The sequence below is a fragment of the Myotis myotis genome, unplaced genomic scaffold (genome assembly GCF_014108235.1).
Source record: "Myotis myotis isolate mMyoMyo1 unplaced genomic scaffold, mMyoMyo1.p scaffold_m19_p_6, whole genome shotgun sequence".
NCBI classification, from domain to species: domain Eukaryota; kingdom Metazoa; phylum Chordata; class Mammalia; order Chiroptera; family Vespertilionidae; genus Myotis; species Myotis myotis.
In genome coordinates this window covers 9103970-9128956 of record NW_023416368.1, presented here as the reverse complement: position 1 = coordinate 9128956, position 24987 = coordinate 9103970, and the positions used below count along the sequence as shown (strand labels likewise).

At 38.7% G+C, this 24987-nt stretch overlaps 1 protein-coding gene and 1 pseudogene across 1 annotated transcript in view; one reads left to right on the top strand and one right to left on the bottom strand.

Moving 5' to 3' along the window:
• TENM2 (teneurin transmembrane protein 2) overlaps positions 1–24987 on the top strand; it is an 897969-nt gene that overhangs the window by 31341 nt on the left and 841641 nt on the right. The gene's annotated exons all lie outside the window — the stretch shown is intronic.
• On the bottom strand, positions 18038–19480 carry LOC118657932 (annotated as a pseudogene).

Sequence of the window (24987 nt, the reverse complement as noted above, 5' to 3'; positions counted from 1 at the left end):
GGAAAGACTCTCTACACAGAGTTCTCTGAAGAGGTATCACTGCAAAGGTGGCATTTGAATTGGAAACGGAAGGAGGAGCAGAAGCTTGTGGAAGTCAGTAGGATGAGCATTCTGGATAGAGGGGCACAAGGTGCCCAGGCCTAAGGAGGGAACATGCTCAGTATAGTTCAGGGCTAGAGAAAGACCAGTGTGGCTGGACCTTTGTGGGTAAAGAAGGAAACCCTTCTGTAAGTAAGGTGAGAGAAGCAGCACGGATTGTCTGCTTCTGGCCACTGGAGTTTGTTTTTGTTTTGTTTTGTTTCATGTACTAATGGAAAGTCATGAGGTTTGAAGTATAGATAGTACACCTACTTGGTTGTTAAACTGTCCAAGAATCTTAGTACTTTTCCACGTACCCTTTTAAAATGAAATAAACTCAAGTCTCCTTGAGTCAAGTCTTCATTTGAGATACTGGGGAAAACCCCAAATGTCTACCCAGTCATCAATTCAAAAATAATTATAGTTACAAAACTCCTAAGTTAGAACTTCCAAAAGATACAGTAATGATAGTATCTGTCTCAAGGAAGTTGCGTGCCATTGGTAAAAGAGCTCTTTATAACCACCTATGATATAAACTTTTAATGAAATTCTATAGTAGAATCCTAAAGGGAAAAAAATAGCAAATCCTGAGTAACATCATTCATTTATTCTACAAGCACTTTTTGATCACCTGTCACATAAGAATATGGTGGAGAACAAAACCCAGATGGCTCTTGTTCTCATAGAGTTTGGGATCTAGTAGGGAAGCAAGGATAAAATATGGTCACAAGTTAGAATAAATGAAATGAGGAAAAAATGGTATTTAGGACATTATCTAGCTCATAGGCACATAATTACCAGCTGAATCAATGAATGAATGAATGGTGAGTAATAGGGAGTAACATACTTTATACAGAATTGTCAGAAAAAGCCTACCTTAAATAGGTTCTACCATTTAAGCTGTGATCAGAAGGAAGTGATGGCATTATTTCAGAAGCCTGGGGGAGGGGGAGTTCTAGGTAGAGGGACATATGTGTAAAGGTCCAGATATGGGGAAGAGTTCTAGAATGTGTCAGAATGCTAGAGATATGCCATTTGAGAGAGAAAAAGTGGCAAAATAGAATAAGACATTGCAGATTGAAAGGAGTCAATAAGTCACTGTAGGACTTCATATGATCAAGTAATCATCCTAATTTCTAAAAACAGATTAAGTGAGGACTAGAGCTAATGATGGAAAACCACTTATGATGATATTGTGTTAAATTAGAGTAAAAAATGATGGTGGTTTGGGCTAAGACAGTGAGAATTAGATGGAAAAATGTGGATGGATCCAAAAACTTTATAGATACAGTCACTGGATATAGTGGGATGAGGTATTTTTCTTCTTTACCTTAAAAACTTGCACTTAGCCCTAACCAGTTTGGCTCAGTGGATAGAGCATCGGCCTGCGGACTGAAGGGTTCCAGGTTCGATTCTGGTCAGGGCATGTACCTTGGTTGCAGGCACATCCCCAGTAGGGGGTGTGCAGGAGACAGCTGATCGATGTTTCTCTCTCATCAATGTTTCTAACTCTTTGTCCCTCTCCCTTCCTCTCTGTAAAAAATCAATAAACTATATTTAAAAAAAAAAAAAAACTTGCACTTATCTTTGATATAGCATCAAGTGTGAATCTGTTAAGGAAACCAGTCTTATTCCTCTGCTCAAAACCCTCCAAAGTCCCTTCCATATCATTCAAAGGAAAAAGCAAAATCCTCCATATGACTTACAGGCCCCTGAATGCTCTTCCCCCATGTGAAATCTCTGAATCATTTTCCTGCTAGTGTACTCCCTACTTAATCTGATTAGCTGCACTGGCCTCACAGAATTTAAACACAACCATCACACTCCACCTCCTGCTACTTGTCTTTGCTGTTCTTTCTAGATGGAATTTCCTAGATATGAGACAGTGCTTCACATTATGTAGCTCTTGACTCAGATGTCTCCTTCACAGGGAGGTCTTTCCTGGTCACCCGTCTCAATGTCTAAGCCCTCCTTTGCAATATACTTTATCCTCTCTCTCTGCTTAATTTTTCTTCTTAGTATTTATCACTATGTAACAAAATATATGTTTCATTTTTTCTTGTCTCCCCACTAAAATATAAACTGAGAAGTATTGTGTGTGTTTTTTCAATCACCATATCCCTGGTGCCTAGAATAATGTTCTAATACATATTGGTTAAAAAATAAATAAATGACATAGTTTCAGAAGGGGCCATGTCTTCTAAGATAAATGCTATTATATAATAGCTCCAGTTTACTGACCATTTGGAATATATCAGGCATTGAGCTTATTAACTCTTTGCAAGGTTGCTCTTTTCAGTGGGAGATGAAGCTGGGTAGGTGTAGGCAGACTTGGGGATAATCAGAATAATGCTAAATAGCTTACCAACATGTTTGGACATAATTCAATAGATATTTGGGGTGCATTAGAAAGTTTTTAAAGAGGTAGGTAGCACACTCTGTCCTATGTTTTATGTTAATAATTGGGGGGTAAATGTGAAGGAGGCAGTGTGAGTAGGTAGACTGTGGAATTAGGAAAAAATTATCAGGAAATTACTGAGTCACTCCAACTATGAGGTGTATGTCACATGTCCAAACTTTAGTTTTCAAAACAGAAATGGGGGAAAAAGAAAAAAGGTATGGGGAATGGAAACCATGGGCTCTTATAGCAAAGATCCCTGTTAGTTTCAATAAGCTTCTTTCTCTTAAAGATAATTTATTTTGTTTTTTATATCCTTAATTTCTCACAAAACATTTGAGTCAATTGGTTATTAGGAATATTGAAATCTACCTTGACCCCTGTGGTGCCATTTATTTTAGAAGAAATCATGCTATTGTCCTGGCTAAAACTTTTGAAACTTTTCTGAAATGTTTCTTAATGGCAAAGTCATTGGACTGTTAGGCTATCCCAGTTTTTGCTATGTTTCTGTCAGTTACCTAACAGACATGTGACTTTAATTATATCACCTAACTTTTCTCAACATTGTCACCTTATGGTATAAAGGAACATCATGGAAAGAGGACATCAGAGAGTTGTCTTCAAAGACCAGATTTGGGCCCAGGCTGATTCCAGATGCCATGCTCTTAACTACACAGTCATAAACTGCATGATCCCGAGGGAGGAAGTAGGATACTTACAGAATTCCAATTCACCACAGGGAACACCTTTCAGAATGCAGTGGGGTTGAGCTATTTTAACAGAAAGTGACCTCCCTATCATAATATAGCTTCAAGCAGAGTCTGGGTATCCGTGGATGTCTAGTTCTTTCACTCACCAAACATTTTTCAAGAAGATCCAAGACCTAAAATAGCAGCTGAATTAGGTGGCTTTGAATTCCTTCTGTTTTGTGTGTAAATGTGAGAACCCAGGAGTCAGCAGCAGTGCAGTTTTCTACCACCCATCATCATTTCTAGTTCCTCTTAATTCTATACCATTTGAGATCCACAGCAGCTTTTATGTTTGACATTATCTTACGTCTTCCCCTTAATTTTGAGAGCAGGGATTATATTTCATTCTTCTTCAGGTCCCTAATATGTAGACCTCCATTTTATTCACAATGGGCTTTTAAGCCATATGTTATATTTATTATATATTGAGAAAAAATAGCTTGTTCAATTCTACTTAAAATAAGAAATTATTTCAAAAATATATATCTAAAAAGTGGAAAAATCCAATCAACTAGCAACTCTTTGAAGATCAAAAGATAGGTACCTTGGGAAATATGACCAAGCCCTTTAACTGTTCTCAAGGCATATGCGTGCCTGCAGAAGTGATGACATGGGGAGTCTAAACCTCCTTAGCCATACCCGAGAAAGATTTATTTTCAAAGCAGGAAGTTCCATCCTTTTAAGATAATAAAAAAACTATCTTTTGTTATTATTGTTATTGAGAGCAAAACAGAACGTGTGTTGTTTTGTTTTGTTCTGTTCTGTTTGGAATAAGTGAAAAGAAGGACAACCTCTTTAATTTAAAAGCTATATTTTAAAAATAAAATTTATATTTTGAAACTTATATACAAATATAAAAGATCTATTTTATTTTTTAAATATATTTTATTGATGTTTTTTACAGAGAGGAAGGGAGAGGGATAGAGAGTTAGAAACATCAATGAGAGAAAAACATCGATCAGCTGCCAGTAGGGGGATGTGCCCACAACCAAGGTACATGCCCTTGACCTGAATCGAGCCTGGGACCCTTCAGTCCTCAGGCCAACGCTCTGTCTCCGCTGAGCCAAACCGGTTAAGGCTAAAAGATCTATTTTAAAATAGAACAGGGATGACCAATATAACTATGTAAGGGAACCACCATTGAAATAAATTAGGTAAAATAAATGTGATAAAAGTGAGGCCCGCTAAATGTGAGCCACTGAGTCAAGCTGCATGTTATCATCCTAGAAGACAATGCCCAGGCAGAGAATGTTGTTAATGATTTGTCAGAGCCCAACTAGTGTGGCAAACAGCTCCCAGTGCATTTACTCCTCCCCGTACAGAGCCCATCACAATGTAAAATAGAGGGGGCACCTGGCATTAAATACCGTATTTACAGAAACGCTGTAAAAAAACTCAAGATAGCATTTAGTGTATTGTTCTTTTACAAAAGAGAAAGAAGGAAAAAAAATTGCCTTTATCGACCAACATATTACAATTACGATGTTTTATTTAAATAATCACAAATGGGCAATTTGTTCAAACTTATTTCTATATTCCCAGCGTGAAGTCATCCCCCATCCACTCAAGTTTTTCTATGCATCTGAGATGGGATAAGTAGAACCATAATTACAGGAAAAAATTTGGGCATCGCAATTGCAATCCAAAGTGCTGGGGCATTCGCTTTCATAGCCTTGGCCGTTCCCTCTGTCTTTGTTGAGTCTCTATTTTCCCCCCTCAATTTAGCTATGGTTTCCTTATGGTATTTTAAATTAATTATCAATACCTTTTATGCTTTTTGTGTTTTTGTTCTACATTTTTATGGATAGCTCTTGCTATTCTTTGTCAAAATTGCTTCCTTCGTCGTGCATGCACCGGAACGGTGGTTGAATCACAGTGCGGTTTCCTAGCTGGTAGGTGCACCCATCTCAGTGAAAAAGGCTTTGTTCCCTGGGGATCAGCTTCGTAACAGCTGAGCCGGAGGTTCTGCCTTGCAGGGAGGGGGTCAGGAGGCGAGAGTTCATTTCACCTGGCACTGGGCACTTGGCTTTGCCCCAGTTTCATTCCCTTGAGGAGCATGCATTCATTCCTTGGGGTTCATAATGTAGCCTATCACTTCAGAAATATCCTGTGCAGTGTTTTATGTACTTGCACTGGGCTGAATTCATAAACTCTAATCGCACAAAAACTAATTAGTTCAACAATGAAAATGGAAGCACTGAACACCTGAGTACTTAGGAATCATCTTTCAGGATCGTTGATTCGGTTAGTTATCTTGTATATTTCATGGCCTACATATTCCAGTAAAATAATAATATTCTACTCAGACACACTTATGCAGGAAGCCAGGAATGGAAGTTACTGCATGTAGGCATTATGGCTGAGTCCCAAGCTGAGGAGGCAAACCTTTCTTCTAAATGATAAGCAAATACAAATGCAAAACCAGGTAAGGATTGTGTTTAAAAGGTAGCAGGAGATAAGGAAGAAATGGATGTGAATTTGAGCCCAGAAACAATGGGACATGCAATAGAAATTCCAACAAGTATGCAGAAGTCATTAACAAAGACAAAAGCAATACTGTCTCAGTGGGCAGCAACTGAAATAGATGAAGAGGGAAAAGGTACTCAGAGAAGCCTTTCCTGAGGTGCTTCAGTCTAGAGGACTAGACTGAATTTCTGTTATTATTAGGGCAAATAAATGAATAGGCAGGGCCACATATGTGCTTCAGGGCTCTGGCTTCACCAATTTCTAGCTGTGGAACCGGAAGAACTACTTACTGCTCTTCTGAGCATCAACTTCCTTGTGTATAAAATGGGAATAATGATCTTATCATCTTGTAAGGCTATTTAATGAGATAGCATTTACATAAATTTCTTAAAGCAATACCTAGTATATATTAAGTAGTTGCTGTTATTGTTACTGTAACTGTTTTTGTTGTTATTATTATCAGAAAAATAACTATTCTAGACAACTTGATCAGAAAGCCTCCCTCCTAACTTTTTTGAGTCTTTCAACTCAAAAATTATTTCAAGGAATGTTAGAATCATCACTATTTAGCATGTCCTTGGGCCACTTAGTATAGGGCATATTCTTTTGGGAATGCGCAAATGATGGCTTTGGAACTGGGTACAAGACTTCCAGTGGCATAGAAGGGAGACTAGAGTTGCTGCTTTCTAGTGTATGGTTGGTGTGAACATGTTTGGTGCTCTTGCCCCTATACTCCAAGGTGAGGGATGTGAATTCACCTGCATGGAGAGGAAAGTGTGTCTTTAAACATAGGTCTCTACACAATACGTGTGGATGGAATTTGGCTTCTTAGGAAATCAATGAGATTTAGAAAATTGATGTCACCCTCTCCAGGTAGATCTTCTAGGATCATGAATCCAGTGGTTGCCTTCCCTTCACTCTGTATGGCAGCATGGTTAGAGAAACTAGTTCAGTGGCATTATAATATACTCAGTAAGTCCATGATATGGGTTATCGTGTCTACATTTGATTGTGAATTGGTGTGTGCAATGTATTTTATAACAAAGCAATAGCATTTAAAAATATTTAAAAGATACCTACAAATGTTTACAGCTTATGTTTATTGAGTTTTTACCATGTACCAGATACTATGTTAAGAGTTTTTATAAATTGTTTTGCTTATCATCCCATCAAAACCTTATGTTGCAGAATACTTTCATGAAGGGATGGTTGGTAGCTTACTAAAGTTGACACAGAAAATAGTGGTGTTTGGTCCTAGCCCAGGAAGTCTGATTCTGGCCCCCTCATTTTAACCAAACTTAAAACAGAAACTGGCCTTAAATAGACCAGTGGCTGCCATCTGGATATCGATGTAGGGCAGTGAAACTTGCTTAAAATTCCTTAAAGGTACTAGGTGAACTTTAAAAAATATGCCTTCTGTGTTAATATTAAAATAGTTCATCATTTGAAAATAATTCATTTTCAGCTACACTTAATGGCAGAAAATTATGAAGTAATATCTGTAGGAGCCCCGCCTCTTTCCCTGAAAATTAGAGCTAAGTGGTACCTTTTAGACTTGGGCCAAGCAGACAATATGCATTTGCTATTCTAGGAATTCCCATTTAATAATGCATTCTCCTTCCTTCTTCCCTCCTTTCCCTTTTCTTTCTCCCTTCCATTTTCTTCTTTACTTTCATTGTTCTTGTAATGTCATTCAAACCTGTCAGCTTGGAGTTAGCATGCAATAAGTATATTGCGTTCTGGCAGTAATGGCCCTCTTATGGCACATTCTCTGGTTTTGCAGGTCATAGTATTTGAAGTAGCAAGCTCTCCTGACATATTAAAAAGGCTACTGAATTGAGGTTCTGATATGCAAGCATTTTTCAGTTGTCACTAAAGCCATATTTGTCTTTTGAAATTGGAATTTGTGGATGGTTTCCCAGTTTAAAATATCACAGTAGAGGAAGGTGACAAAATCCATTGTTGAATAGAAATTCCATACAAATTTCATTGCAAATAACTCATTTGTGTACTCAAATTGGAGCCTCTTAGGTTATTGTGCACAGGGCTTGACCATGTTAACTGGATTGGCCAGCAAACCCCTGGACTGTGATTTGCTTAGGATACCTGTTTTATGAACACACCCACTCACTGCCACACCCATCACTATCACCTCTCCATTTTGCATACAGCATAATAAAGTCCAGTTCACTCTAGAGATTGCAACATTAGTGCTGCAGGGGAGACCAACTGTTTTAGCCCCATTTATTTAAAAGATGCAGAAACTAAAGCTGAGTATGTAACTTGAGAAAGGTAATACAACTCCTGAGAGATTTAGCCATGCCTCACATTCTACTCTCTAAATTCCATCTGCAGCCCAGTCGGTTAGAGTGTCCTCCCAATATACCTATGTTGTAGGTTCAATCCCCAGGTAGGGCACATACAAAAAGCAACCAATCAATGTATAAATAAATAGAACAACAAACTCCTCTCTCTCTCTCTCTCTCTCTCTCTCTCTCTCTCTCTCTCTCTCTCTCTCTCCCCCTCTTTCTCTAAAAACCAATCAATAAAAATTGAGCTCCATCCCATAGCATCACAACAAATCAAGCTATTATAAGTTGCTAGTACAATGCTAATGGTTGTTAATAACAAACACTCTGATCCTGTGTATTGTTCTGAGGAGTCTAAGCTGGGATGGGAGTGAGATATGATGTGCCATGTGCCATGGTCAACATTTCTCACTAAAGCACCTCAGCAGCCTCACTGGGGATCTAATGTAATTCCCCCCACATTTATAAATGAAGAAACAAAAACCCATCAGATTAAGTAACTCCCTGAAATCCACAGCCAGTAAGTGATGGAGTCTAGTTCTAAGCCCCTGTCTTACTGATGCCAACCGCCATGCTGTGCTGCCCCCGGAAGTGTCTTTAGTCCTTTTCTTCTTTCTCCCAAACTAGAACACATGTAAACACATACACCCTCAACAATCTCTCCACAGCCTTATCCGGAGCCAGTCTTTTTGGTTTCTCCTTTCTTTCTCCAGGGTGGGGGGTGGGTACAGCAATCTATAGTTGCTCTGTGCTGCTGGCCTCACGCTGTGGCCAGCTGATCTGGACCAGGCCTGCTCCGGAGAGCGGCTTGCCGTGCATGCCAAGCTCAGTCAGCCACAGCCTGTGAGGAAGAGCTTGGAAAGGCATTCTAGTCCCTGGCCTTTTTTGTGTGGTTTTTTTTTGCTTTTGTTGTTGCTCACAGGAGTAGCAGGGATGGAGACTAAAGATGTCTGGTAGGCTGGCTGTGAAGAAAGTTGAAGAAAGCTCCATTATTACCTTAGTAATATAAATCACATGTCAGAGTTTGCAAAGAGAAATTTAGGCAGAACTGTAGAGACTTCTAAGGCTCCTTCTATTCTTTCTAATCAGCTGTTACCAGACATAGTCCAGCCAACTTAAATGTGAGTATATCTAAACTTCCTGTAATAATAGCATCTACAACCCAAGGAGCAGAAACAAGAAAATTGAAGGCAAAAATGTTTATGATCTTTTTCCCTTTGAAGAAAAAAATAAAATAGTATAAACATAATTATTCACCTTTTTTAAGTATTCAACATTTTCAGGCAGAAATAGTTTATAATGTGACACTTTCACCCAATCATTGAACAAGTATATTGTAGCTACATAATGCAAAGAGGGAGAGATAGTTTAGCCCACTTAAGATTCATAATACAATGAATAGACATATTAACAGGTAAGTTATAATTAAGGGGAATAAGTGCTACAATAAAGATCTCCATAAAGTGATTTGGGAATCTAAAGGAAGAAATAATTGTTCCTGGAGATTTTTAGCCAAGATTTTGAACAGCAATTCACATTTGAGATGATTGTTGTGGAACCAATAGTCATTATCCAGATTGTGAAGGGAGGGAGTGAGGACTCCAAAGCAGAGGAAGCCCACTGGGTGACTATTCAGTGGTATCCGATGTGGCCATCGAGAGACAGGTGGATTGTTCAAAGTTATGGGGTGACATCAGGGAGTGGCAATGGGGAAGGAGACTAATGTTAGCCTTGGGAATAGAGTTGAGATTATAAAAGGTTCACACTTAAATAAGACCAATTTCAATTCATTGATGTGTTTTTTTTTAAATATATTTTTTTTATTATTTCAGAAAGGATGAGAGAAGGAGAGAGAGATAGGACATCAATGATGAGAGAGAATCATTGATCAGCTGCCTCCTGCATGCCCCATAGTGGGGATAAAGCCTGCAACCCAGGCATGTGCCCTGACAGGGAATCAAACCGTGACCTCCTGGTTCAGAGGACAATGCTCATCCATTGAACCATACCAACTGGGCTCTTATCATTGTATCATTTAATGTTTCTCTCTCTCATTCTCCCTTCCTCTCTGAAATCGAATCAATAAAAATATATTCTTACAAATTTGATTGAATATAAACTTTGGGAATGACACTCTCAAATTATTTGATGCATAGACAAGTTGGATTGATCTTACAATGGCCTACACCGTATTACGTATCTTGACAAATCATTAAACTGTGTGCTCTAAAAATTGTTAGTAACTATTCATCAAGATGTATACCCTAAAATTTTCTTGTACAGGCTTTTAATTTTTTTTACTTATTTAAACAAGATTCTAAAAAAGACAAGTCATACGGGAAGCATGCTCAGCTGTCATTTCTCATCTCGCCTCCTTCCCTCTCTCTTTGCTGAATGGAGGCAATTCTGCTGACACTCTACTAATTCTCATTTGATGTGAGGCCATCACTGCAGAGACTGTCAGTGTGCTTCGCGGGCCCCTGCTATTCCTGCCCTGGACTAACTTTAGACAAGTGAGAGGTTTTTCCACAAACAGGTCACGACAAGCGCACCTATAAGTTGTTCTAGTTTTGTCCTAAGGATAAATTCTCTTTCTGTGCTTTCTGCTGCTGAAGGATGGTTGAGGGTGGTTTTTTTTTTTTTTTTTTTTTTTCCATCCTCCAAAATGCCAGGATATTTGGTGAGAAAGTCAGTCAAGATTAATTATGAGACCTATTTATTTGTTATATTTAAACCGAGTCACCTACCTATTTTATCAAAGAACACATTTGACTGCTTCTTTTTAAATTTTTTATGTTTGTTCCTTGATTTTTCGGAGGACATTGCATTCACCTGGTTTCTACTATGACATTAAGTGATTCATATAGAAGCAGCGCATGATCTCTTATGAAGTACTTCTCATCTGAGATGATTAAAGAGACCTTCTGTCTTAAATTTCATAAAGGACTAACCATGTGTCTGTGGGTTAGTATTGAAGATGAGGTTGTAGACCTCTTATTCTCCACCGAAGAATGGCTACCGTGCAAAGTAACAGTTGAGACATTATTTGGGGAATTTAGATGTGATTTACAAAAAAAGAAAACAGTGAAATTTACATTTTGCCAAATAGTTTCCCCAGTCCATTGCCCTACATTCTGATAATTTCCTCCTTTCTATCACTCTTTTTCCTTTTATTCTTTCTGGATGAAATTAAGTTATAGAACATATCTGGACTAAATTTTTAAAATAAACTTTTTTATTTTAGAACAGTTTTAACTTTTAAAACATTTTAGATTTATGGAATTATTACAAAGATAATACAGACAGTATCTGTACACTTCACAGCTAATCTCCCCTATTTATTAACATCTTACAATAGTATGCTGCATTTGTCACAGCTAATGAACCAATATTGATACACCATTATTAACTAAAGTCTGTACTTTATTCACTTTCCTCACTTTTTCCCTAATGTCCTTTTTCTGTCCCAGGGTTCCATCCAGAATACCACATCACATTCCATAGTCATGTCTCCTTAGACTTTTCTTGGTTGTGACAGTTGCTCACATTCTCCTTGTTTCTGATTACCCTGGCAGTTCTGGAGAATTCTGGTAAGGTATTTTATAGAGTGTTCCTCAGTTGGGCTTTGTCTGATATTTTTCTCCAGATTACAGTAAGGTAATGTGTTTTTAGGAGGAGGGCTATAGAGGTACAAGTGCCATTCTCACAGTATCGTATTATATCAAGGGTGTATTCTATCAACAAGACTTATCACTGTTGATGTTAACCCTGATCTTCATTGAAGAGAAAGTCTTTAGGAGAAAGTCATTCATACTTAGGGAGTGAGGGGTTATGTTCCACTTCGTTGAGTTTAGAGCATTTGCATAAATGATTTGGAATTTTTCTGCATGTGAGAGTTGTCATTCTACACATTTTTTATTACTCAGTTATTAATTTCTGCTATCAGGGACTCATAGATATTTATGTTATACTTTGGGTTATACACCAATACAGCTTTATCTATTTGGTTGCTTAAATTGTTCCAGTTGGCCCCTAGGAGTTCCTTCAGTTGACTGTTGGGTTCCTTGGATGTACATCCATCATTGTGGGATTTTGTTTTGTTTTGAGTGCTTTCTTACTTTCTGGCATACAAGATGTTCCAGGCTCTTGTATATAATCATCTCTCAGTATCCATAGGGGACTGATTCCAGGAGCCCCCTTCAGATAGAAAAATCTGCAAATGTTTAAGTCCCGTATATAAAACAACACAGTATTTGCCTGAAACCCATACTTCCATATAGGGTACAGCAGGGTGTGCCTGCATATAATTTCATTCTCACATATTCAGCATAGTGCTGGGCACATGGCAAATTCTAGTTTGTTGTTGTTTTGAAACTTTCTGGGAGTTTTTTTTTAATATTTTAAATTTCTGGTTTGTTGAATCTTCAGATGTATAGCGGGCTAACTATAATTTCTGTCCCAGCCCTAGAATCAATCATTTTTCCAAAAAATATATATTTCTCTCTTCTTTTATTTTTTTCCCTTTCTTTCCATCCTCCTTCCTTCGTTTCTTTCTCTGTCTGTTTCTCCTCCTCCTCCTCCTCTTCCTCCTTCTCCTCCTTCTTTGACTTTTTTTTTTTTGAGAATAATATATAGAAACCAAAATCAGTTGTGATTTGCTATCTTCTGTTCTCTGTTTGGGCTTAGCTTTAATATTGGTCAGCCATTGAGAACTTGATGTTTCTACCATGCAGTTTGGAGGCACTATCTGATCTTTCATGAAGTTATGAAGTACTTCACTTGATCTTTTGTTTCATTCCCACTTATGTAGTATATGAAGCTTGCATTTGACTTCCAGATGTTTTGCTTTATCTACTAGAATCTCTAAAATTAGACTGATATGACCACCAAAGAAAAGGCTGTTCCTTTTTTTAGTTTGAGAACTAAGCTTTCTTCTTCAATCTATTCAGGGGTGAGGAAAACAGAAATCCAACTAGAATTGATAGGTCAATGTATCTACAGAATTTATAAAAATAAATTTAAAAAAGGAGCCCCGGCCAGGTGGCTCAGTTGGTTGGAGTATCTTCCCCTACACCAAAAGGTTGTGGATTCAATTCCCAGTAAAGGCACATTCCTAGGTTGCAGGTTTGATCCCCAGTGGGGGTGTATATGGAAACTAACGGATTGATGTTTCTCTCTCACATCAATGTTTGTGTCTCTCTCTCTCCCTCTCCCTCTCTCTCTGTCTCTCTCTTCCTCACTCCCTCCCTTCTTCCCTCTCCCTTCCTCTCCCTCTAAAATCAATAAATATGTCCTCAGGTGAGGATTAAAGAAAATGCACAGCTAACTAGACTTCTTTTGAAGGCTCACTAAGGAGATAGCCCATCAAATGACACTATCAATGAAGATAAAAGTCCCTGAAGAAATCCATCCACATGACTGTGTTGTCTTTATCCTTCCAGCAGTCAGCCAGGACTCTGCATCTCATGACTAGACTTCTCATTCCTTCCTCTTTTGGATTCCTGGGATTGGTGGCTGGGAAAGCATCAGGAAAGATAGGGCACACCAGAAATGTGAAGGGGGTTAAGATGTCAGGTCTGCTCTTTAAGTTTTCTGAGCAGGCTTCCTCAACCCCTGGGCTCCCCAGAAGAAAGGAGCGTTGCAGCACTTATATAAAGATGGATTGGCGGGGGCGGGGGGGGGGGGGGTAAACTTGCACATACGGAGCTTCCAAACAGCCCATCACAAGTGTCCTTTGTCTCTCTGGGGTCCCAAGCCCTGAGAGACAGAAGGACAGGAAGTGCAGCTTTTTTGAGGGTAAAGAGGGAATTTCATCTTCCTGATGCATTGCTGATAGGCATTTTACAGAGGAATAGAACCCCGGTTCCTGAGATCTGTTCCTCTTGGCTTTGGTGTCAGATATTCAAAAGCAGGAATCAGTGAGGGTTCCAGGAGGTGAACTGCTACTTGAGAAACCATGTTGACAGGCCCTCCCTTCCATTCAGGCTTCAGTAGCTGCCATGTGTCCATCAGCCCACGTCTGAGTGCTGGGGAGCGCAAAGCTTTCCTTTTTAGGGGACAGAAGTATAGTCAACAATGTCAACAAACTCACCTTCAGTCATTTATCATTTATGCATCAGTTGTGTTTGAGGGCCACAAGCATATGCCTGTGACAAAAAGAAAGTTGGTATTAAAGGGAGAGGACTTACTAAATTTTCTTTCAATTATTTATTTTTATTTGCTGAATATTTGAAACTGCTGCTTTAGTAGGAGAATTAATAGTTGCCTTTGGTAGAAATAAGGTTTTTCAGGGGCCTTTGCATTTCTTGTATTAACATTATTTTAAGTAATTGGCATAAACCCCAGTACTGGAAAGGAGCTAATAATCGTGATTTCTGTAAAAACTATATTTGGACAAACCCAAAGAGGATGAATCATAGATTCTCAACACAGGAGCAAATGTGATTTGGCAACCCACTGACCCTATAGAATTTATTTTATTTTTTTTTTTGAGAAGGAACTTTTTATTTCTTATCTCTGAATATAATCTGATTAGCTCTAATCATTTCATTCAGCTGAATAACACATAGGGAAAAACAAATAATCAGTAAAAGGAAAGAATGAGTTGTACCAAATATCTGATTCTTAAGTAAATTCTTCCAAAATAATGCTATAGTAAATGTAGCCAAGGACATATTTTATGAAATTTTGGCAGAAGTGGAACAGAAAGACCTGGCCTAGTTGTCAAGGACTTCTGTCCAAGTCTGTCCCTCCCTTACTCCCTCCCTCCCTCTCTCCCTCCCTTCTTTCCTTTCTTCCTTTCTCCCTTCCATTCATCCATTTACATTTATTTAGGCAAAACCTTCTATTTAGGTCCCCTCAAAATATATACAGATACATTGAATAACCATAAAGGTTGTGTCTATTAAAATACATTTTTATTATCAAAATTGAACTAGCAGCTGTTAAAGTGTGCATACATTTTGAGGGACACCCTGTATATACCCCTCAAAATACAGAAGTAAGTAGACAAAATACTCCCTCATGGAGCTTAAATTCTGGTAACTTGCTCTCAAGCATATGATGCTGCAGGATTATGGTCAGTGGAAACACAACTCTACACAAAAGACTATCCCAGCACCATTCATCCGTGTCCTCCACTCCCTTTGAGAAGAGAGGAAAGATTGTCTCGTTCCAAACTCTGGTAGCAGGCAAAGGGATTTCCCCCTCTGCTTTTTAAACTGGACCAGGGGCTCACTATCCAGGAATAACTCCATTATACTTGTTCTGCTTAGCATTTGGGAAAGAATTATTCAAATCATATGGGAGGTGGTTCTTTAAAAGCCCCAGCTAACATGAAAAGAAAAGAAAAGAAAAGAAAAGAAAAGAAAAGAAAAGAAAAGAAAAGAAAAGAAAAGAAAAGAAAAGAAAAGAAAAACCAGGAAGATTTACAATCCGAAGCCAGACTTAATAATACATAACAAATTGCAGCTCTGTTTGGGATTCTCCCTAGGTACCGTTCCTAAGGATTCCAAGTGTTTAATTGAAATTTCTTTGGGGACAGCAGTCATCATTCACTTAGGCATTATATTTATATTTGTGTGCAGAGGAAGGAAGTCAAAGGGCTAATAGACTGAGTGAGCAGAATGGCTGCCTTTCAGCTGCAGGCCATGAAGAGCCAGCAATTCTCGGAGGAGTGCTTATCCAGGAGACAGCTTGCTTCCGTTGTCCTCTGGGGAGCAGGGGAGGAGAACAGAGATGTGACTGACAGCTGTTTCTTCCTAGATGGAGACAGAACTCCTGATCCCGGTGCTGCCTGTGTAATCAAACTGTTCTCAGTCTAGAGGATGAAAACACCTTGAGACGGGAAAGAAAGGCTGTTCATTTTACCCTGATGGTTAGCATAGAATAGTTTAGTCCCAGGGCACTTGTGCCTTCATGATTTCCAAACAAAAGTTAATGAGTAACTGTTATTCAAGGCATATTTTAGCCATTAAATTCATGATAGAATCAAAAGAAAAGTCACAATTGTATAATAATTCTCTTTTCAATTTATGCAACATGAGTCATAGATTAGCTTTGAATAGTTTACTCCACAATCTATATATCTTAAGAGTTAAACGCTGTTATTTTATTCTGTGCTGTTGTTTTATTCTAGGTTTTATAGGTGCAGTTTTTACCTACATACAGAGAAGTGCTTACATATCACCACCTTAATTTGTAACAGGTTTACTGAGGTATAATTTACACATCATAATATCCTCCAATTCCAAGTGTACAATTGCATGAATTTTAGTAAATTAACAGAGGTGGACACTTATCACCACTACACGATTTTAAACTATGTCCATCATCCCAAGAGGATTTCTCATGCTCATTGGCTCCCAGCTCCTGTCCCAGACAACTGGTTTAACTTTAAGAGTTCTAATGAACATTATCATGCTCTATGCTTATCTCCCAAAGGGTCTAGGTTTTGTTTCTTTGGATGTGGCCTCTAGTCTGTATGTTGAATATTGTAGATATTATCATCCTTATGTTATAAGTGGGGACATTGGAATTTGGAGAAGCTGGAGGATTGGGACTTTGTCTTGTCTGATTGCAAAGCCCCTGTGCACTGTGATACACAGTTGCTCCTAGTCTGAAAGTGAGCTGGATCTTCATAGAAGTTGGAGATTAATAAAAGATCATTTTCATGTGTAGATATAGCATTTCACTTTTCTAATTTCTCAATTCTCATTATTAGAATATACGTAATTTGTGCACATAGACAGGGGTGGGCAAAAGTAAGTGTACAGTTTTGAGTATGTAAATCACAGTTTATTATTTTATTTATTCTTTAATTACTGCATTATTGTATAGTTATCATATTTTATTAACTGTAAGCCTACTTTTGCACACCCCTGTATATGTATGTATACATACATACATGGCATGTCTCTGTTTATTTTGGGTTGTGTTAGGGTTTGATGGCTGACAGCTTCCAGATGCTAACTTATATAATGGTTATTTTCTTTCCCATTAAAAATTATGTTATCATCACTTTTCTTATATGTATGAGAACGCCTCAAAAATACTTTTTATTGAAAGATAAAATTGCTAATATTGAAATACAATATTATAATATTACATATGGACCAGTTAATTCTTTACGTTAAAATTTTTATTTGGAGATATTTGTGTTAGAGTTTTTTTTTTACTTTTAAATTGTAGTAACAATAATCAGAAATCTAACAGTTGACATATAAGAATGGTGCTAAATTTTATTAATTTGGACCAGTAAGGATTTTAATGAAAACTCAGACACCAACTCATGTCATTGTAATAGAAATTAATGTATGATGGTAAGAACTTCTTTGGAGCTGTCAAAATCTGAGTTCCTGCTTTTCTTTCCTTCCCTCTCTTTCTCCCTCCCTCCCTCTCTCTCGCTCTTTGACTTTCTAGAAAAGATGTAAAGATATATATATATCTCCCAGTGCACAAAATTTGTGCACTGGTAAGGTCCCTAGGTCTGGCCAGCGATCAGGGCTGATTGGGGCCTTCCAACTGCCCAACTGGCCGGCAGGGGCCTTCCTTCATTCTGCGCTGCCGCCCTGGTGGTCAGCGCACATCATATTGAGTGATCAAACTGAACTCCCGGGGGGTCACTTTACATATATATATACATATGATATTATGTGTGACCTAGGCACAATTATTTAAAGTTAATAAATTTTTATTTAAGGAATTTCACATGTTCTGATTCCTTCCACTGCCTTAGTTCCTCCTGAGTTTGAGGCTTAAATCCCTTTTAAAAAGAATGTTTGCTCAATCCAGTGGTCATGTCAGTCAGTCCTATAATCAATGGGACTCTATTTTTCAAGTAATTCACTTTGGGGCCACTGCTAGGGTCAGAGTAGATGGATCTGCCTGGTCTCTCAAGTTCAGACACCCTGTAAACCTGAGTGAGTTCAAATCACAGTCATTTCTAAGCCATCACCTCCTAGAACAGTACAGATCTTTAGAATATCCAAATACCTGCAAATCCAGACCTTGTGTTCTCAAGATAAAACCCATGACATTCATATACCTGTCTTCTTTTCAGGCCACTCTATCTTCAGTCCATTGTTTTTGGACTTTGATACCCTCTTTTTTAGACAAAGCAGCTTCTTCAGCATATTCCTGTTCTAACGATGCATTCATCTTCTTTGGTAATTCAGAACTTACTATGAAATAATTATTCTCTACCAGTTTGATATCACGTTCATCACCAGATTCAAGATTCATTGCAACCTCGTCCTCTCTGCTGACTCTTCAGTGGGAGAGATAGATCCACTGTCATCCAAGTGTTTATATCTATGACTGTCAGGGTCTTTTTCTTCTACATCTTCACCAGCATTCATCTGTTTTGAGGATCCCTTGAGGTGGTATTCATACTTCAGTTTTTCAAGATAGTTGAAATATCCTCTTGCCACTGTTGGCTCGAAGGTTAAACTTTTTCTCCAAAGTAATGGTTTTCATCCAGTGTCTGATTCTAAAAGAGGAAGTGAGGTCTCTTTAAATTGTTTCTTATTTATTTGTGGTTTAGTGTTTTTCCTTCCTTTTGTTCTTCCCTTGGTCTTCCTGTTGGCTCATATTTCCTCTTTTTACATTTCTTTTTCTTGAATATTTCAAAAATAGCTTTTATTTATATTTAGTTTAATATGTATTTTTTATTGTTGACAGTATTACAGATGCCTCCTATTTCCCCCCTCTTTGCCCCTTCCACTCAGCTCCTGTCTCACCCCAGGCTTTCACCACACTATTAACTGTGTCCATGGGCTATGCATATATATCTATAAGCTTTTTGCTGTGCTTTTTGTTTTGCACCCCTGGAACATTTTATTTGTTTATTTTTCCTTATTGTTGAAAGTATTACAGATGTTCCCTTTGTTTGTTTGTTTGCCCCCCCCCCCATTCCTAACCCACCCCCCTCCTAGGCATTCACCACTCTATTGTCTACGTTCATATATGCATATAAGTTTCCCAGTTAATCACTTCCCACACACATCCAACCCTTGCCTTCCCTCTGAAATTTGTTAGTCTGTCCCATGCTTCTATGTCTCTGGGTCTATTATGTTCATCAGTTTATTTTGTCCAGTAGATTCCACATATGAGTGACATCATGTGATACTTGTCTTTTTCTGACTGGCTTATTTCACTTAGCATGATACTCTCCAGGTCCCTCCATGCTGTTGCAAATGGTAAGAGTTCCTTCTTTTTTACAGCTGCATAATATTCCATTGTGTAAACATAGCTTTTAAAGTCAATGGTCTTGGTTCTAAAGAGGAGTCACTGGATGAATGTCTTGCTTGAGCACTATCAAGTGAACTGACACATATTCTACTAGGATTTCTTTGCCTCCATTTAGGTGATTAGGAACACATTGAGTTTTAAATAAGCTCCTACCCAAGGAAGAGATATCACTTTGATTTTCAATATTCTATAGTTGAAGCAGATGCTGTTATGTAGTCCAGATAATCCATTCCTGATTCAGATTCTCCAAGTCCCTCTCAAAATTGTTATTCATCACTTGTTCCTTCCTTTCACCAATTTCCACCCAACTCGGCAGATGGCTTGCACCAACAAGCTCTGGTTCAGTATAGGCCTCAGCTGCATACTGGCCACCTGCAACCCACCCTAGAAGGTCATCCAGGAACTACCTTCCCCCCACCCCCGACTTCAGCACTCCCAGGCAAAAACCACCTGCCTTTGTGAATGTGTGGAAGAAAAGACTAAATCTTGCTTTTCTATTGACCATTTTGTTGTCCTTTAGCGGGTCATGTAATTTCCCCTTCTCCTCTGTCATTTCATACAAAAGAGGTCTGACTAAATGGCAGTTATTGGCTTAAGAAAGTTCTCAACAGGAAGTCAATGTTGTCTTTTGGATCAAGTAGATGAGTAATTTACCTAAAAAACACAGATTCAAAACTTTCAACATGGACTGCATTAGTTGGGGTAAATCTAACTGATGGAACAAGGGGATGTACATAAAGAATCATTAACCAAAATTAATTCCTCATTCCTGTGGCATCGGAAATCATGAATTCTGATGACCAGGTTCATGTTCTCCAGGGAATAAGGTTTCTCTCATCTCATGGAACCGCCATCTTAAATTTTTCATTGCCAGTATCCCCTGCATCATAAGGGGAAGAGAACATAGAGCAGGATCATTTGTTCTAGGCTCTCTGACCTTTAAATGGCACATGTCACTTTTACATCGCTGGGTTGACAAGAATTACAGACACAAGACCTGATGGAGATGCAGTGGGAACAGGGAGCGATAGTTCCTGGTGGGCAGCCACTGTCCAGCAGTGTTCTCTACCAAGGAAAGGGACACACTAAGGTGGACAGTTAACTCTCTCTCATGGTAAGTCTCCAGGCAGAACATTAGACAGAATCTGACCCTGGCACCTAGTGGAACCTGGAACCTTGGGTCAGTTAGGTATTGGGAGAATTGGTGGTGAATAACTTGGTTTCTTCACTTGAAAATGTAGTCTGAATTATCTGTTTTCAAAAGTTTTCTGGCCCCCAATCATTATGTAAATAAAATGGCAGAACAGCTCTGGCGAAAGGGGCTTTGGGAGGGTCAGGTCCTTTTCACTCCAGCAGGCGCTCAGCAGAATCCCCAGGGGTCATGGATGGACACTGGAGGAGATGATCTCAGGATCCTTCCTCTGTCAACATTCCCTGATTTAAGGTTCTCATTCTCTCCATTCTCTTTTATTAAGAAAGGCTTATTTAAATGATCACTATAGAAAGTCTGGATCAGAGACTAAAGATTCGCAGCCCAAAGACCTATTTTATTTGGACTGCACCTTTTTGGAATTGCATGTTTTGGGCCACCATTTACAAATCAGTAAATATATATATATATATATATATATATATATATATATATATATATATATATATATCACGTTTTTCTAGAAAAAGTGCAAGACCCAGCAACATTAATTCCACCTCCTTGAGTGGCAGAAATCTACTGGCTCTGAATACCAGACTCTCTTCCCTTTATCTTTTTTCTTTTTTTGAAATATATTTTTATTAATTTCAGAGAGCAAGGGAGAGGAAGAGAGAGAGAGAGAGAGAGAGAGAGAGAGAGAAACATTAGTGATGAGAGAGAATCATTGATCGGCTGCCTCCTGCACTATCCCCCTTGAGGATCCAGCCCTCAACCTGGGCATGTGCCCTGACCGGGAATTGAACTGTGACCTCCTGTTCATAGGTCCATGCTCAAGCACTGACCCATGTCAACCAGCTCTTCCCTTTTTCTCCAGGCCCCCTCCACTCCTTACTACCCTTTACACTGGCTGACTTAGCTCTTTTGTGTTAACTGCTTAGCTTCTGTAAGTCATTTAAATTTACAGAATATGATCTCATGGAAAACTATGTGACCTCTTTGAAATTTTTATCTTTTTCAGGCAAGCAGATAATTATTGAAACTTCTGAGAAAGAATAAATTGAATCTCCATGCTCAATTGTTCTTCACTCTATTATTTTTGATAGAAGGTTCTACTGTATGATCCTCCCTTTTGGGAGACATTTATTTATTAAATGAATTTTCCACAATAATATTCCCCATTGCCTATGTGACTCCCTATAGCCTTTTGGCTTACAGGGTTTTAGGCTTCTGTTCTGAGTTAATTTAAGTAGTGATTTTCTCTTGCCAGACAAAGGCTCTACATAGCAACAATATATATGACAAAAGACATAATGGCACTTTTTTTAAAAATCGCAAATCTTTTTCTTAGAGTGGTAGCTAATAACGGCTTTCAGAGGATGTGTAGTAAAACTTTGACATATGTCATGGTTGTCAAAGTCAGCATTAACACAAAATAATAAGTTATTTAATATAGGATTCAACTTTATTATTTTTTCAAGTGAGCTGTCTATCACCAAGTTCTGAAGTGGATTTCTTTAAAGTCTCCCTGTCTCCAGAGAAAAGGGGGGGAAAGGCAGCGTGTCCCTGGACAGGATCTATGACTCATTATGTCAATCAAACCCCACTTCAGAAGGGAATAAAGAGATTTGTATCTCAAAGCTGCGCATAACAACTCCTCGGCTTTTCATTTCATATTTATGAGCGGGTTTACTTTGAAGTGTTTATCAGCCAATGCGCAGAAACATGAGGGAGCCTTGCCTGAAACCACACTCGGGCGTCTAATCTGCGATGCGTGCTGAGCAGCCTGGCTCACCGACGCATGCCGTGCGAAAATAAATACATAAATAAACTTTTTGTTATTGAAGGTCTTGGAGCCATGTCTTTATATGAACTATAAAAAAAGAATAAATGATGCTGAACATTTTGAAATCGGTGTAACACAGCAAACCTGGCTCCATGATGTGTGAAAATAAGGGAGGGGCGGGTAATTTCCTGCTTGAAATAAAACCAAGTAAAATGCAGAAAAATTAAAATACACAAATATTTACCTCTCATATGGTCTAAGTCCTTGGGTCTGAGTAACCATACAGTGGCAGTGGGTAGTATTAAGTGTCTGTTTAAAAAAAAAATTTTTTTAAGATGTAATTCTTAGAATGGTTGGAGAGATGTCAAAACCACTAAGTAGAAAGCTGTTTTATATTTTTATCTGGATTTTTAAATATATAAAAACAAGTAGAAGGAATGTCAGGGAGGATGAAGAAGGGGCATATATAAAATACACATTCTTTATGAATAAAACTGGTATATTTTTTGCATGTTTAACCTACCTGTGTGTCTTTGTTTAATTAATTTCACAAATGTTTATTGAGCAGTTACTACACTAGTCCTGGCTTTACAATGGTATAGGTCAGTCAGAGTTGTTGAGAAGGACCCGATGTGTTAGGGGAGGCTGAGAAGTCAAAGTCAATGACAAGTTTACATATTGTTACTTCCTTGACCAAGAGATGCTCCGTTTTCTACTTCTTTATGTTAGATTCCATATGCACATGCTCATTTATTTATAGTAAAAAGGGCGTTTAAAGACATAAGCCTAGCCTGGCCAGTGTTGCTCAGTGGTTGAGCATCAACTCAAGAGGTCACAGTTGGATTCCAGGTCAGGGCACATGCCTGGGTTTCAGGCTCAATTCCCAGTAGGGGGTGTGCATGAGGCAGCTAATCAATGATGATGATTCTCTCTCGTCATTGATGCTTCTATCTCCCTCTTTTTCTCCCTTCTTCTCTGAAATCAGTAAACATATATTTTGAAAAAAATACAAAAGAAAGAAAGAAGTATTATTCACTTTGACAGTCTACCAAATGTTTCATTGATTTGAAAAGTTTGGAAAAAAGAAAAGCTAGGAGTACATAAACTATCCTCTTAGAAAGGGTTACTTTCTTCTTTTGTCCTTTTTCTACAGATTTTTCAAAGAGTATCCCACCATCCTGCCCACCTTCACAGTTAGGAAAAGTGGCTGTGATGTCTAATATCTCCTGAGAAATCTATCTATATATATATAAAGGCTAATATGCAAATTGTCTGACCGTTTGACTTTAGACAGTTTGAGCGGTAGCTATGATGCGCACTGACCACCAAGGGGCAGACATGGAAACATGGAAGAGGCTGATGAATCTCAGAGGGAAGTGGGGGGTGGGGAAGGGTAAGAAGAGATTAACCAAAGATCTTACATGCATATTAGAGGCCTGGTGCACGAATTCGTGCACCGGGCCTCTAGTGCTATATAATCACAGTAGCTTAAAAGGGAAAATCTGTAGACTTAACTAGAAAGCATGGCATGTGAGATACCATAAGAGCTTTGGAGCCAAAAAGGCAAATGCATGAAGCTTATTCCACCTCCACTTTTTGTGGCCTTAGGGATCTTATTTATTCCTTTTGAGCCTAATGCCTTCTTCCTACCTTTGTTCTGAAGATTATACGAGCGTTTGTATAAAGTGTTTGTGACCTAGTCTTGTCACATACTATCTATAATAATAAAAGCATAATATGCTAATTAGACCGGATGTCCTTCCAGACTACTTCCAGACGAAGCTGGGGCTGTGAGGGAAGCCTGGGTCCCAGGTGCCAGAGGAGAGCTGGTGCCAGCAGCCAGGGGAAGGAAGGCCTACTCTTGCACGAATTTCGTGCATCGGGCCTTTAGTACAAATAATAAATATTTAGCCAAAAATGCTGGTTAAATGAATGGCTGAAGGATGACAGATCTTCTTGATCCCATGTTTTAATTTTAAAAAGAAACTGAGGATTCAGAGTATGAAGAAGCTTACCCAAGTTCATGTTTGCCACCCATAGTCAGGTTTTCTAGAGAAAAAAGAAATAAAATTACCTTCCCCCTGCATCCGTCTTCGCACCCATCAATGTAAGTGTAGTGGGAAATAAATCCATCAGGAATAAGGTATGATATCATGATTGTATATTTATGTGTTGATCTCACTTGCAATCACAAGTAGCAGGACACAGTTTTCCCATCTCTGTATCCCGGTCAGGTCTCAGCACACCTTTTTGTCCTTTTGTAGAACTGAATTGAATTAATTTGTTGGAAAGATGAAGGGTGGGTACCCCTCGGTATGTATGTGAGCCCGACAAAGGCAGCAATTCTTGGGGAGACCAAAGTACAAAGAAGCATAAAACCTGCCAGATAGGCAGGCACATCAAGCATAATAGCCTTTGCAGGGTGTGTTCCTGTTAAGGCTGAAGGATAGGTTTTCTGAAAGGACTATTTGGATTCCTAACCCAAATGGAGTTTGAGCACATGGCACACGAGAGAGTGATTTGGACCCAATTCTAAGAGAGAAGAAATTGAAGCAAGAAATAAGTGTTTGAAATAATCTTCTATTGCTGATCCCTAAACAACTTGAATTAATGAGGCCCCACACCCCTTGTGACATGGGCACAGGGGACTTATGGCAGCGAAGCAGCAATTTCCCCGGTGGTTCTTTCACAGGCGAGGGGGGTGCATACAGATCAGTGCCCCCCTGAAAGCAGAGCTCTGCTAACAAGGGAAAGGCTGTCTCTTAGGCGAAGGCTCACCATGTGCCAGGTAGTACAGGTGATTT